General features: G+C 41.5%; 1 long non-coding RNA gene across 1 annotated transcript in view; it reads right to left on the bottom strand.

Annotated features, from left to right (window-relative positions):
• Positions 1-243: 243 nt before the first annotated feature.
• Positions 244-15934, bottom strand: part of LOC132011811 (uncharacterized) — a 170664-nt gene continuing 154973 nt past the window's right edge. Inside the window, exons 4-5 of the long non-coding RNA XR_009402440.1 lie at positions 1032-1075; positions 244-643 (exon numbers count right to left, since the gene is read on the bottom strand). This is a non-coding gene — a long non-coding RNA (uncharacterized LOC132011811). The remainder of the gene's footprint in view (positions 644-1031; positions 1076-15934) is intronic.

Consider the following 15934-nt stretch of genomic DNA (forward strand, 5'->3'; position numbering starts at 1 on the left):
GCCTACCCTATCACACATCTCCCTTAGAAAACAGAGCTGCAGTACACTCAGAGTCCAAGCCCCTTCTGCAATTGTGTGCACAGTACAAACACAAATACAGCATGAGCCTCGGACTCCCAGTCCTCTCTCAGGAGAGGGTGCAGTCTTCAGTGACTCCAGTATTGCTTTTGAAGTACTATTCAAATTAGCATTCTCTTAATAATTTGAATAATTATTTAAATTTTTATTTATTATTCCTGGGAAATAGGTCCTATCCCCCAAAAGGCAATTGGAAAATGGGGGTGGGGAATGTTCTGGTTGTCACAATGACTAGAGGCACAACCAGCATTTCAGGTAGGTCTGGGTTGCCAAATGTCCTGCAATGCCTGGGGCAGTCCTGCACAAGAAGAGCTGCTTTGCCCGAAAGGCAGATGATTCTCCCTCAGAGAAGCACCTTCTGATCTCCCACAAAGTTCTCATGGTGGGGCAATGGGGTTGCTGTGGGGGAGATGAGAACCTCAAAATCAGCCAGTTTCCAGGTTGTTCCACTGTCTGTTCTGCTTATGGTTGACTGTGTTCAGGGAGTACATGTTCCACATTAGTATTTCTTCCCCTTTCCAGCTTCAAAATGATACCAGTATGGAGATGTTAGGGATGACTCAACCTGTTGGTATACGGGAGAAGAGACATCTAAGTGAATATGTGTGAAAAACCTTGCAGGCCTTCACATGTGAACATGTCTTCATGTTGCCCTTATTGTGAATGTAGCTAAGTTGCCTGTGTGTGGCTCCTCCAGGAATTGGGCGGAGGTAGTCTACTTGCCAGGTGATCTCCGGGAGGAGGATCCATTTCCTGATCTCAGGAAAATGAGGAAAGTCAATATAAGGGTGTGTTATTGAGGAAGGTCCTGAAGCCAGAGGCTCCATTCTGCCAGGACCATTTGAGAACTGCATAGAATCACCTTCTAGAATTGTCCCCCTGAAGAACACTGGGCTAGGTGGTTTTCCACCAGCTCCCATCACCAACTGATGCCCCCAAAGGCATTAACTCACCTCACTCTTGAGGCAGAGCATCAGGATGGCCATCAGAGAGGATCCTGGGGCAAAAAAAAGAAAAACTCAAAACTTGAGCTTGAAGAGGGAGGCTGTTAGCAGGAGGTCAGTGAGGTCACAGAGAAATGTCCACTGTGGCCTTGAGAAAAATTAGAGGTGGGCTGACCACAGCCACCATTTGCATAGCATAGAGCTGTAATTTCAAAATGATTTCCCCTTAGAAACTAGAAGATGATACCACTGACTTTGAGCTTCCAAGATTAGCAAAGAGGTGTAATGCCCACCTGAAACTTGTTCCTTTATATGTAAACTATTCTTTTTCTCTCCAGAAGCTTCCAGCATTTTCTTTTATTCTTGAGATCCTACAATTTTGCCAGTATCAAGTTGTGAGTTTTTGGTCATTCATTTTGCATGGAGCCCTTTCTATCTGAATACTCATGAGTTTTTTCATTTCTCATGTTGTCTTTTTATTCCTTCTCTTCCACACTCTCCAGTCTCTCTTTTTCTTGTTCCTTTTTTCTTTTCTTTTTTTTTTAACTCTCTAATTCATGAACTCATTCTTTATCAGTGTCCATTCCACTCTTCAGCACATCTATTCAATGTTCAAAAATACGTGGCAATCACGGAATCCTAATTAATTCTTCTTGATATCACTTGTTCTTAATTGATTGAGTACCAGCCCCTTGTATCTGATTAACTACACTTCTCTCGTTTTGTTTTGTTTTTTAAGATTTTATTTATTTATGACAGAGAGAAATAGCGAGAAAGGGAATCCAAGCACAGAGGAGCTGGAGAGGGAGAAGCAGGCTCTCTGCTGAGCAGGAAGCCTAATACAGGGCTCGATCCCAGGACACTGGGATTATAACCTGAGCCAAAGGCAGACTCTTTTAAGACAGAGCCACCCAGGTACCCCTTAACTACACTTTTCTTAAAGTTATTTCTCCCTTCCCAAAGACATTAGTTCTTTTATTTGTTGATTTTGGTTCTTCTTTTTAATGATGATTGTTTTCTTAAATGTTTGGACATTCTTAACTACTGTTTGCACTTGAATTTAAAACTCCTATTTGCCTGAATATGTAAGTACCCATTCCAGCTACCTTGAGTGAGACGGGAGGGGTGTGGGTGAGGGAGAGAGAAGGCAGGAATTGCAAGCTAATAGCTCTCTCTCCTTCCCTCCTCCCACAAATGTAAGTCATCTGAAGTCACTGCTGCTCTGTCTCAACGATCCATCGGAGTTTCCTGGGTCAGGACTCCTTCTGCATCAAGACAGCTGTGTTCAGAGTTTATTCTGGCAGCAAATGCATGAATCAGGCACCCTCTTTTTTTCTGTCTTTTCTCCTTAGATGTCTGGGGTAACTTCCAGCTCTGTTCTGCCTCTCTGGGTTGTTGTTCCTCTTTTGGAGGTTTTATCCTACATCTAAACATCACCCATGCTCTCTGTTCAGTAGATATGGGGAAGGAAAGGGACCTGGTAGGTTCTGCTGTTCCAAATACTAAGTTTTATTAATTAAGCTGGCAGTTGCCCCAAAGCCCCTCCTGATCACTATTTGTTGTTGTTTGAGCTTTAAATATTTCTGGAATTTGTATTACTTCCACAGTAGTTTTCTATTGTCCATGTTGGGGGCTGTGGTTTTTTCTTTCCCTTATGTTTCTGTAGTCTGATCCCATCTGCTTTCCATCTCCCAGGAATTTCTCAGAATCCGTCTAGGGATAGATCCCTTTCTTGTTTCACAGGGCTATCATGAATTCCTTTACCTCCTCCTCCTTTCATCCATGTATCTTATTAACCTTCACAATGATTCAAAGATGGAGGGAGTAACTATTATCTTATTTTTCAGAAAACTGAGTTTGGACAGGCTGACTTCTCTAAAGGGTCACAGCTTAGCATTGGGACCCTGGTTCATGAAACTCCCCACAGTGTACAAGTATTCTCTCCATTTGTCAAAGACCTTCTCTGTGTTTGCCTCCTGGTTCCCTCCAGCTTGTGACCAGAGAGGTCCTTGAGGGCCCTTGTTGTGTCCCCTGCAGCACCTGCACAGTGCAGACAGCACCAAATACCAGGAGCACAGGCCAACAGCAACTTGCCCAAGTTCACATTAACTATGAAGTAGCAGGTCAGGATTTGAACCCAGAAAGTCAAGCGTGGAGGCTGGCCCCTAAAACCACCTTCTACTCAGATCTGAGGTGTCACTCACCAGCTTCTTCCCAGCACCCCCCTTCTGAGAGGAAGGCATATCACTAGGCTAATGGCCAATTTATGCCTCAGAAAGACTCCCCTTAGGGGGCTTCCACTGCTGTATTTCATTACAAGCATCATGACACTATCTGACTCTTAAAACCAAGACCAAGTATTACTTTGATGAAACAAAAGGAGAGAAGCAAAAAGAAAAGAATACCAAACATGAGCTGTTGGAGCTATCAACAGACTACGCAGGTACAACAGAGAACGGGAACATGCAAAGCGGTAGGGGCCATGTCTAAGTGCAGAAGGGAGTAGGAAAAATGGACAAAGCAAGACTAATCCATGAGGAAGCAAGCAGCTGTGGTTCGTGATCTGCCACTAATGACAGCGTCACCTTCACAAGTGGACCTCTGGGACCTTCTGTTTTTCTATTTGTCAGATAAAGGCACTGCTCAGGTCCCTCTAATGTTGACATTCAAAGATTCTAAATAAACAGTAAATTCACCTCTAACAGAACTAAAAAATGAATTTATGAGTATTTCTGGCCCCTCTTTCTTATCTTTGTCTTGCTTGTCTTTCAGAGCTCTGAGTGCTCCTCCAGTCCCACCCTTGTTATTCTTTGCCTCACACTTTTGCCCTGAGCCTGCAAACCCAGGCATAGCTTTCTTGTGTAAACAGCATTAAAGTTTCTACATCCAGATCCTTCCCTTTCTCAGGCTGCACCATCCCCTTTCTGACCACTTGCCTACCCTCCCCCTACACACACCCATTTGGAGCCAGGCCAATTGTATTTGTTACTCTTAAGACTCTGTGTAAGTATCATTTCCTCCAGAAAGACCTCTCTGATATCCTTCTGCAGGCTGAGTGAGACATCCCCACTTTGTACTCCTCTCTGCTGCGCAGTAGCAACCCATGATACACCACATTAATCTAATTAAGACCTAACATCCAGACAACTGAATATAAGCTCTGTTTTTACAGATGTGGAAACTAAGTCTCAGCAGGACAGAGGAATCCACTTGAAACTGCTAGGAGTCCAACCTGGTGCCACGCCATCTTTTTCAACATCCACCTCATAAGGCTGGGTCATAATTGGGGTGATGCCCCAATACCCCATGTTGGGGTGGCAGTCTTACAAAGGCCAGTGCATAGGTCATGGCAGCTAGAACAAAACCAGGCTGGGGGACTGATGCAGGGAGCACTCAGGCCCTTGTCCCATTCTGAATGGGGAGGGGAGAACAGGGGCTGCCTGCATGTAAGTCCCACTTCCTAGGCACTGAGCTCATGTGTGACTGGCTTCCAACAATACAGGCAAAACTGGTACACAGACATCTAAGGTGTTCGTTGTTTCTTCTTCTGGGTCTTGAGGTACCAAATCACTTGGCCTAAGGATCTCACACATGGTCTTGGGGGATTAACTAATGACTGGGCTGTCACCGTGTTGATCTGTAGGTTGAAGAGTTCCACTAGAGTCTCTCCCACTCAGGACCACCAAATATAAATTAATGTAATCAGACCAGAAATATATGGCTTTCAGCCAAATGCAACTACAAAACACCCAGAGCAAAAAGTAATGCAACAAGCTTTTCCCAGTAAATTATGGAGATAGAAATAGAGCAAAATAAGTGCAAGTTTCTAAGTAAAGGACTAGGCAAAAGTTTTAGAGCAATTTTAAAAAAATAGAAGCATTAGGACTATACATCTCTGTCATTTTAACTAATGTTTAGTTTAGAATTTAAGAAGTAAAGCAAATGGGTTTTCTAGTAAGTACCTTACCCTATCTGAAGATGCAATAAGAATTAAAGGTATAAATATATTATTTAAATTTGGAGAGGCTAAGACCATGGGCTCTGGAGTCAGGTTGCTTGGGTATAAATCCTGACCTTAATTCATGTGTCTATACCTCAGTTTTTCTCAACTATAAAATGGAAATAAGGGTATCTACCTACAAGATTGTGTAAAGAATAAATGAATTATGCCCACTGGAAGAAATCTTGGCATATGGTAAATACTCAATATATGCTAGTTATTAGTTACTAGGCATTCTTATTGGCAATTGAATATAATTATTAGAATAAATTAAATATTTATATTTATACTTAATTTTTAACTCTCCAAAATCCTTTGTTTAATAAAATTGACAACTTACTTTTTAAACTGTGATGGCAACTTGATTATAAAAACTCAAGTCCACAAGCAGAATTTCTAATTCTCAAGGAAACCTGTTTTGCTCTTAAGATCTTTCAACTGCTGGGAAGAGGACCATCAAGATCATCAAAAATTACCTCCTTTGCTTAAAGTCAACTTTAGTCAAATCTCCTTTACTTAAAGGATTGTAAATGTTAACCACATCTACAAAATACCTTCATAGCGAAACCTAGATTAGTTCAGTCAAAAATTAGGTACTATCACCTAGTCAAACTGACACATAAAACTAACCATTAAGTTTGAGGAAGAGAAGCTGAGTTGGAGGAATGAAAGTATATCCTAAGCAAAGGTATAGTGTGTGTAAAGGCACAGAGAAGCAATAGAACTAACCGTAGGTGTTGGGGTGTGTGTGTGTGTGTGTGTGTGTGTGTGTGTGTATGTCCTGGTAGAAGAGAAGAGGGATACAGAAGATGAGTCTACAGAGGTAGACAAGTAGAACCAGCTTACAGAGGGGTCTTTGCCTGCCATGCTGAGGAGATTTACCTTACACTATGGCCCAAATCAGGTTGATCATCAGAATTGTCTAGAATCTGCTAGGCAACATTTTAGAAAGGCAGATTCTTTGGCCCCCTCCCAGACCCAATTAATCAGATTAAGCCTGAAGTTTATTTTATTAAAAAGCCGTGTTTTTGTCCTCCAATCTGATGAACAAATTTGAGAGTCCCTTCTTCAGGCATTGGAAGTCACTTTACTGTTAAATGACAAGCTCCAAATTTTGTCATATAACTACCTTCCTGGCTTAAGTGTTGTGATTTTCACATGAATAGGATAACTTTTCCATGGCAGCTCCAAACATTTATAAAGGTAGAATGTGCCTGGGAAAAACTTGGCTGAGATCCTGTCTGGTATGCTTATCTTAGCAGACACAGCCTAATTGGGATCAGAAGGGCCAGGAAGCTGGGAGGCAGAGGAATGGAGTTCTCTGTCACTGTCAGCTCCATTTCCATGGAAATCTATTCATTCATGGAGCCCTCATTTAAGGCTTACAGAGTACCCCATACATGCCAGACTCAGTGGGGGACAGCAAGACAGCTGAAGCCAGCTTCCAATTTTGCAGACACCTGTATCTGAAACATACAGTTTTGAAAAGAACAGAACACAGAGCTCTTTTAAGGCAATATTTAAGACAAGCGTGAAGCAAGATGGTACAGACACAAGGCTTACAAGTCAAAGACCTAGGCTTGTTTAACACGGCAATGCACACGAAGTGCCTAATACACACCTGGCTCATAGGCAGCATTCAATGAAAGTCAGTGCCTCATCTTCCTGAATTGTTATTAATGCCAACACTCCCTTTTCGGTAGTCATAGTCCTTGGGGTCCTGGAATAAATTTTAGAAAGGAAAAGCATGTCTGGCCTCTAGAATCATAGGAAATCTTATTAATATCATGGTGTTCTTCTGGCTGACAGAGAAGACAGGGCACTACCTGTACGTAGTTGAGCTCCAAAATAGATATTACAAAATAAGGTTCACATAGGAAACAGAAACACCCTTTCCTGGCGATCAGGCTTGTCAGTCCTCTCTCAATTGAGACCCCTTCAAGCACAACCAGGGAAACTTATGGCTCATCACTGCCACTTCTACTCCAGCAAAAAGTGTTTTTCTGGGGGAGAGCCTCCTTGTTTCAATACCTTGTGATGCTCAGTACTAGAGCTCTAACATCCAGACTCACATTTGTCCTGCATGTCAACTAGGAGAAGGGTTACACTTCTCAGAGAATAGGCTAAAGTTTTTCCACGGGTGGTTTTTAAGATGGTAATAAAGTGCAGGAGCCAAGGATGGAAGTTGGTGTAAGCCTGCCTCAGCTCTGATCCCAGACACATCATCCAGGCCCAGGGTTACTCTTCCAACTCTAAAAGGAACTGAGGCCCTAAGCTGCAAAGTGACCCAATGGTATATCTCTGAATTTCTACCCCTTCATCTCCCGTGCTTAGTCCTACCACCACGTAACTAGGAAGGTCTTCACTCCTCTGTTACTGGGCAGACCAAGCATCACCTTCTCAGCCAACTGGTTTGCAGGCCCAAGACCTATACTAACTAACCCCAATCATGTTCATGTTTACCCACCCCTCTACATAGTTGCAGTTCTCTGAGGATCCAACACAGTGAGTTGGAATCGAAAAAAAAGATCTTAGAGTCCAAGGACTGAATTAAATGATTACAAATTAAGAAATGATGTCTGCTAAAATCTGACATGTAAGGAAAGAAGAGAATAAAATCTTGATGAATTTAAAATCTTGATAAATTCTAGATTGTTACTCCTGGAGAGACACACCTTGAAACATAGGAGAAGTCCCTCAGGGTGATGTGTAGACATTTTGCTAAGAGGTACCCAAGCTTTGGGACGCCTGGGTGGCTCAGTTGGTTGGATGACTGCCTTTGGCTCAGGTCATGATCCCGGAGTCCCGGGATCGAGTCCCGGGATCAAGTTCCGCATCGGGCTCCCAGCTCCATGGGGAGTCTGCTTCTCCCTCTGACCTTCTTCTCTCTCACTGTCTCTCTCTCAAATAAATAAAAATAATTTTTTAAAAAATCAAGCTTTGCCTGAAGGCTGACCAAAAAGAGGAATCAGATGCTAGGCCTCTAGCACGAAGCTCAAGTACAAGCTCATGTGAAACACATTCTCTTCTCAGTGAAGCAGCTCCCTCAGTGGTGTGAGTCAAGTCCTGCTCCCTGAGAAAAGCTGAGAAACATTTACTTTGAAGGGAACACAACTGGCCAACAACAAAGCTGTGGCCACCACAGAATACAGCTGGGTCCTATATTATGAGGAGTGTGTCCCTTAGCTGGGCCTCACCAGAATTCCAGGCTTTATCTTAAATCCACGTTAGAGTGATACTTAAAGAGACATCTGCTTCTGTCTTAGCACCGCAACACTCCTGCCAAGAACAACTGAAAAAAAAAGGGGGGGAGTAGTTGGGGGAGGAGAAAAATCTGTTTTAAGGCACCAGAGACCCATCATACCCTAGGACTTAAAGGCCCAAGATCCTAGAATAAAGGGAAAATCACCAAGGTGAGTCCTAATACTCTACCCTGCTTTTCCCCTCAAGGCACTTGCCACTTCTTAAGTGATGCTGCAGGTCAAGCAGAAAGCAACTGCTAAGTACTAGACAACCTGAACAGAGCCTTATGTGGTGTCATGGACATGGGGGAATAAAACTGGGGTTCAGGAATACCAAGACAGCCAGGACATCCGATTCCAGAAACCCAGAGAGAAAAGAAATGCAGAGTGAAGCCAACATCAGGCACAACTTTTCCACTCACGGCTTTGCTGCTTCCTGCAGAAGAGAAACTGGGCACTGAAAGAGGCTATGAAGCTGTGTAGAGCTCTGGGCAAGCTCATCAAGCAGAGAGAGGGAGGGAGATCAAGTACCAGGATCTCTGCACAGAGGAAGCTCCATTCAGTTGAGATATATGAAGGGCTAAGTCCAAGGATTCAATCCCGTCAGGATTAAGGTGTGCGGTGGCTTGGTTTCAGTCTTCCACCTTGGCAAAAGAAGAATTAGTAATCTAAAAGATGAATCCATTGAAAATATTCAGACAGAAACACATAGAAATATAAATAGAAAATACAGAAAAAAATGAAGTAAATATTCATTATCAGCACACTAACAGAATAAAAGAAAGCAATATTGGGATGCCTGGGGACTTCAGTTGGTTGGGCATCTGCCTTCATCTTAGATCATGATCCCAGGGTCCTGGGATCGAGTCCCACATCAGGTGCCTCGCTCAGCAGGGGGCCTGCTTCTCCCTCTCCCTCTGCCTGCCATTTCCCCAGCTTTGTGTGCTCTCTCTCACTCTGACAAATAAATGAATAAAATCTTTTAAAAGATCACTATAATCATCTGAACAGATACAAAAAAGCATTTGAAAAAATTGAACACTAATTCATGAGTAAATAAAAAGAAACAGACCCTTAAAGTATATCCTAAAGATCTATTGATAGAACTACCTCATTCTTCTTAACCTCTGTATAATTTTCATTGTACAGCTTTAATCTCAGTTTATGCATAAACTCCCCTATTGTACATTTAGGTTCTCTGCAGTATTATAACAAACAATACTACAATTACCATAATTGTATATGCCCTTTCTGTGCACATGAAGGTCCATCTGGGGTATAAACCAAGAAATGAAAAAGCTAGATCAGAATGTGGCCATTTTTTTTCTTTACTAGATATTGCCAGATTGTTTTCCAAAATTCCCTAGAAGAGCAGGTCAAGTTCATCTCAGTACTCTTCAGTGAAAATATTCCAAATCATTTCTCTTCTCCACCACGTAGAGACTTGGAATATTTAACTTTCCATGAACACCTTGTCTAGGCTTCAGCTCCTAAACCATAAATGCTACATCTGTTATTTTTCTGTATCACACACAGCAACTAGCACTCATATAGTTATTTAATAAATACAGGTGTTTGTTGAATCAATGAGCAGATACGTTTTGTGTTAATAGTAAAAATAAGTTGGGGAAATAATCACTGTGATTATAGCAACACACAGTAAACATCAAATAAGGATGACAGTGCACAGACCAATTACTATGGGAAGAGCTCTAGGCAGTGGACATGTTTCTCTAGCCCAAATGACACAGTAATGGTGGTCATTAACTGGGAGCACAAAACGATTGGCTAAGTGCCAGTCCTCTTCAGCAGCAATATGTTACCAGTGAGAGATGGTGAAAATTGCACTAGGGAGGGGAAGATGGTTCCATTCCACATTAATGGCACTTTCAATGTTCTGATGATACACAAATATGACACATAAAGCATTGCAAAGCGAGGACAGTGGTAAGAGAAAGACTTGAGCTTGCTTCTGCTTGAGTCATCTTAAGAAGCAGTGTATTAGAACTTGATGACCAGTCTGGCTTGCTTTATGCCTAGACAGGTAGGGCTTGGACCCATTACAGTTCTCCAAAGTGGCCTCCAAAAGCCCACCATCAAATCCACCTCATCCTAATAACACTGATTCTCAGAAGCCTTAGTCTCAAAGGTGAAATAAACACTAACCATTAAAGCAAAAGAAATGTTACTGTCTCAGTTCCACAAGTGTCCATTCCTTCCAAGTTTTTCTAATCATTTTCTCATTAGCCTCACTCTCAATCTCACCATCATTAGTATTCTGCTTATGTAACATCACTCACTGAGCACCTTCCAGACTCCTTCTCACCAGCATGCACAATACATTCCAATTATGTAATTATGCCATTGTAATCAAATCATTAAGATTCATATTAAACATGTATTAAAGTTCACAAGGAAAAAATGAGCATCAGACATAGGCACCAAGAGGAAAGAAAACACACAAACATGCTTGTAATTGCAACTTGCTTTCAATGAGTCTATGACTACAGATTTAGGGTCTTCGAAGGATTTTATAACTGAGAGGAGATGGCTGATTTTTTTTCTTTTTTAAGATTTATTTATTTATTTGTGCAGGGGGAGAGAGAAAAGAGTGAGCATGGGGCTCCCCAGGGTTGCTAATTTCTAAAAATGAAAAGCAGAAATTCTCCCCCCCCCTTATGACTCAAGTAAATTAATCCCTTGTTTATATAATGGATTGTAAGAAAAAGCTCAAGACGAGTTGACTACATTTGGGGCACACATGCACATGTGCATGTACATATACACACACACACACACACACTCTCACACACACACACACACACACACACACACAGAGTGAATAAAACAAAAGGATTGTCCAAGAGACTTGCAATCACTCACTGGTCTGGAAGAAATAATACCGTATCAATGAAAAGCCTCAAATGACTAACTGATTTGAATGGTGTATGACACCTACGTCAACTTAGACATACAAGATAAGACTTAGTGATGTTGGTTATTTACTATTGAAGATGGTTCATACAGCACTACCAGCTGATAACACACAGATGACCACAGTGTCTTGAGTCAAACATGTAAGCCCAGTGGTAGGGCCCATGATTGTCACCTCCTATTAGAGAGCCTCAGTGAAGAGGGGCTTTAAAATAATAGTACTACTGCCTAGGTCCTACCCAGACCTACTAAATCAGAAACCTGGTATACAGCTACAAACCTGTTCTAACAAGCCAAGTCCTGCTAGAGATTCTTGAGTGTACTAAAGTTTGAGGATTATACCTAGAAGCCTAGACAACAGAGAGAAGGCACATTTAAGGAGCATTAACCATGCCGTGGCCATTAGGCTAGACCATGCAAATGATTCAGAACACTCCTGTTAGAAAACCCTTATTTTGTCTGCCTAGGATCTCTCTGAGGAACCATCCCTGTACCCTAAATAATCCTTGTGTTTCAAGTGGTACTGATACCACCTGCCCATAGCCCCCACCAGGTCAATCAGGGAATCTCAGATCCTGGCCAAAGTCATAGGCACACGGCCAAGCTTCCTGATAGAAGCCAGGACTTTGGGTGAAATTGCTAGAAAGAGGCATCTGGGTGACTCAGTAGGTTAACTGTCTGCCTTCAGCTCAGGTCATGATCCCAGGATGCTGGAATCAAGCCCCACATCAGGCTCCTTGCTCAGTCTGCTTCCTCCTCTCCCTCTGCACCCTTGTTCATGCTCTATCTTTCTAATAAATAGAAAAACTCACTCCCTCTAATAAATAAATAAATTCTTTTAAAAAAGAAGAGGCATTCTGTTGCTGTAATAACCAGCTATGAAAATAACATAAGCCAAGAACAATAGGTGACCATCTTTCGACCACATGGAGAGTCTGTTTAAGAATGAGGCCAACTCTGACGACAAAATGAGCCAAGAGATAGAGAAAAACAGAGTCCTGATGATGCTATTTGAATCTTTGCATCCAGTCTTACCAAAGTCCACCTCTATTCCTCATAGTTACTAAACATGGGCCAATACATTCCATGGGCCTTTTTTAAAAGCTCTTTTGAATTGTTTTTCTTTTCTTTTCTTTTCTTTTAAGATTTTATTTATTTAGAGAGAGAGAGAAAGAGAGAGAGCACAAGCAGTAGGGAAGGGCAGAGGCAGTGGGAGAAGCCGGCTTCCCCAAGAGCAGGGAGCCTGATGTGGGACTTGATCCCAAGACCCTGGGATCATGACCCAAACTAAAGGCAGACGCTTCACCAACTAAGCCTCCCAGATGCCCTCGAATTGTTTTTCTTTCTTTTACAACCAAAAGGGTCCTAACAAATATGGGTAAGTCAGTACTAGGAGTGGGATATAATGAGTAACAGATCTACATGCAAGTGGCTGGATTTAGGTGGACTGAGAGGCAATAAGGATTCCCTCTCCCCATATTCAAGTTGGTAATCCTTTTTATGGGATTGCAAAAGAGCTGGTTAAACTGTCACGTTATATTTTTGGATTCAGCTTAGAAGAAAAAAAATCATGATGTTAGAGTGAGTTGTTATTTTAGTAGAGCAGAAAGGGAAGGCGATAGAACCTTGCTCAGAGACAGTGGCCAGCAATTTAAAAGGGCTAAGATCAGATACCATCTTCCCAATGCTAAAGCTAGTGTAAGAAAAGGTAGTTAAGTGGGAAGCAGAGAAATGATTAAGATCGAGATCCAGAAGAAACCACGAAAGAAGATCCAGAAGAAACCACGAAACATGAATGAAAGTGGAGTGAGCCTAAAGGCTCAGGCCCCTTCCTACACCTCTTATAGGTCACCTGCTGCTCAAAAAATACAAATTACCCCCATTGTAAAGAGCTTCAGAGTGAAAGCACATTAGCCTTGCCTCAACCCATTGTTTGAAAGGACAAGATGGAAGCAGTTAACCCAGGGCTAGGAGCTTGCACAGAGCTCTTGAGCCTGTTGCTAAGAGACAGATACTATAAAAACAGGGTCAAAATTCATGGACCATGACTCCATAAGATCTCTGGCTTTGGTTAATATCCCTTGAAGGTTCTGGAAAGCTAACTGACTGGCTAATTGGTCCAACTTCCAATTCCTGAAAAAAAAAGGCCTGTGATTACTCAGTTCCTAAGGTCAACCCCAGTTCTCCAGACACCCTACAACAGGAAGTAAGCTATGACAATAAATACAAGTCCTGGGGGAAAAAAAAAACACAACAACATCCCACGTCCATCTCATATGTGGTAATAGAGAACAGAAGATACAGGGAATGCTTCTGAAACAGAACAAGGATAGAGCCATTTCTTCCCAACAGAGAACTCCTTCCACTATCACATAGGGCATCCTGATGGCGCACCCAGGAGGGTATGGGACATGACATTCACTAGTGCCAACAGCATTTTTTCCCCTATTCCCTGTTTCCCTTTTCCAAAAAGAAGTATCTTATTGTGGCTATATTCATTTGCCTCCACATTTCCTTCCTGGTATGCTGGGAGTGATTAAATGTATGATTTGGCCTTTGTTTGCATCTGATGAGACAGCACATCACACAGACACAGCAAAGGGAGGATACAGGATAGGACTGATATATAAATGGGGCTACAAGAGATCTATAATACATTATTTCTTTTTTAAAAAATCATAGGAAAAAAATGGGGGGGATTTCTTTTTTCATAGTAAAACATTAAATGTATGGTTCACAGAGAGTCCATATGGAATACTTTTAGTATTTTACTGGTTTCAGAGTCAGACCTAGATTTAAATCAAGTTGTTTGCCTTCCCTCCCACATAAAAGGAAACCACTTTTCTTAGATTGACATGTTTTTTTCTGTTTTTATTCTTTTACTACCTTTGCGCATGATCATAAATCATATATAATATTTATTTATATTTTTAAAATTTACATAAGTGGTATGCTATACTTAGCCTTGAGAAACTTGGCTTTCTCACTTAACATCATGTTTTTAAGATTTATACATTTGGATATGTTCATTCATTTTAATGAATTGATAGTATTCTAATATATGAATAAATCATCCTTTACTTATTCATTCCCATTCTGATTCACTATTTGGGTTTTTTTTTTAGTCATCATTATAATTTGCTTTTATAAGCACTAAGGCAGTTAAGATCTTTGGGCACATCTCATATACATGTGACAATTTTCTAGAGCATATACCTATACATGAGCTTTCTGGGTATAGTGTTGGCTCATCTTCAGTGGTAGTAGATCTTGCTAAATTGCTCCCTGGTGTAGTTTTACCATTTGACATTCTTGCCAGTAGTGAACAAGGATTCCTGTTTGTGGTATCTCCTGACCCTGGTGTGTGATGGTTTGATTCATGAGGCTTGTCTGTTTTTTATTGTGAGCCTCTCTTCATCAGGGGTAATAGGTCTATGGAATTCTGTATGCCCTGGATTGTGAAAGGATTCCTGCTGAGAAGTTTTATATTTGCTTTTACTGGAGCCTATAGGGTTTCAATGGTCCTTGACCGGGTTTACGATAAATTCTTGGGTGTCCCACACCAGACAGGTAGTGTAAATTTGGATCACATACCTCTACATAGTTCAGGCCTAGAGATTAGGTTTCTCAAATAATTTTTTTTTTTTCCTTCTGCCTAAATCTCTGAGCAATTGACAAGCTTCCATTTGCTTTCCCTGGCCAATGGATGCGATTTTCTGGTCCACATTTTGTGAGTGGGCAGCTCTATGACTTTCCAGGACATATATAGGATTCCTCCTGCTTCTATTTCCTATGATCTGGAGGCCACATAACTGTTCCTCATGGGAACACTACAAGCCCAGCTCAAGTCTCATGTTGATGCTAAACGCCCATGAGTCCCCTGCATCAGCTCTCCCTCACCCACCCACTACAAAAGCATCCATTTTCCTCTCCCTCCCTTACACCTGAGATGATCTTTTCTTTCTTTCAAGCTTGGCAATGCTATTTTACCAAAAGTCCAAAAGTACATTTTCCTTTTATCTGGCATTTCTATATATTTGAAGTTAAAGGGGAATGATCACACCAATTACCTTAGTCTGTCACATTACTTAGAGTCCTTCGAGGTAATTAAGATCACTTTCTACTTTAAAACTCTACAATTTTAATTAAGTACTCTATAAGAGACAAGAAAAAGAAGAGACATGTTATGTAGGAAGATCTAAAGAACCATATATATATGGTCATAAATAATGCCTAGTTTTCCTTAATATTCCACTCTTGTCATCTGTCACTTACTCTGACTCTGAGAGTCAGCCATTGATTATAAGCTCAATCTTAGCTCAGAAATTTTCCCAGGGTGCAACTATATGATTGTTCAATCTCTGGAACTCCAGAGTGAAAGCTATCAACTTGTGCTCAAGTTACCTGCCCCACCTAAATACACATGTGCACCTAGTCAGGAATGGTCAGTGAGTAGGGAAATGCTTTATTCCAATTCCTCCATACAAGATCTTATCTTCCTCTGCAAACAGTATTCATCTTAGTTCAGTGAAGCTGCCACAGGCAACTTCCCACTCTGTCCCCCACTGCCTCGCTGATCATACCAAAACAAAGCTTGAAAACACAGGCCCAATCTGCAGAGATTCTTTAGTGAGGATTTTGACTGCTAACTTATCCTGATTCCTCCTTGTCCCTCTTTCTGTTTCTGTAACAGTTACTCACAGGCCTGTCATTTCCCCAACAAGCTGTAAGTCCCT

The sequence above is a fragment of the Mustela nigripes genome, chromosome 2, assembly GCF_022355385.1.
Source record: "Mustela nigripes isolate SB6536 chromosome 2, MUSNIG.SB6536, whole genome shotgun sequence".
NCBI lineage: Eukaryota > Metazoa > Chordata > Mammalia > Carnivora > Mustelidae > Mustela > Mustela nigripes.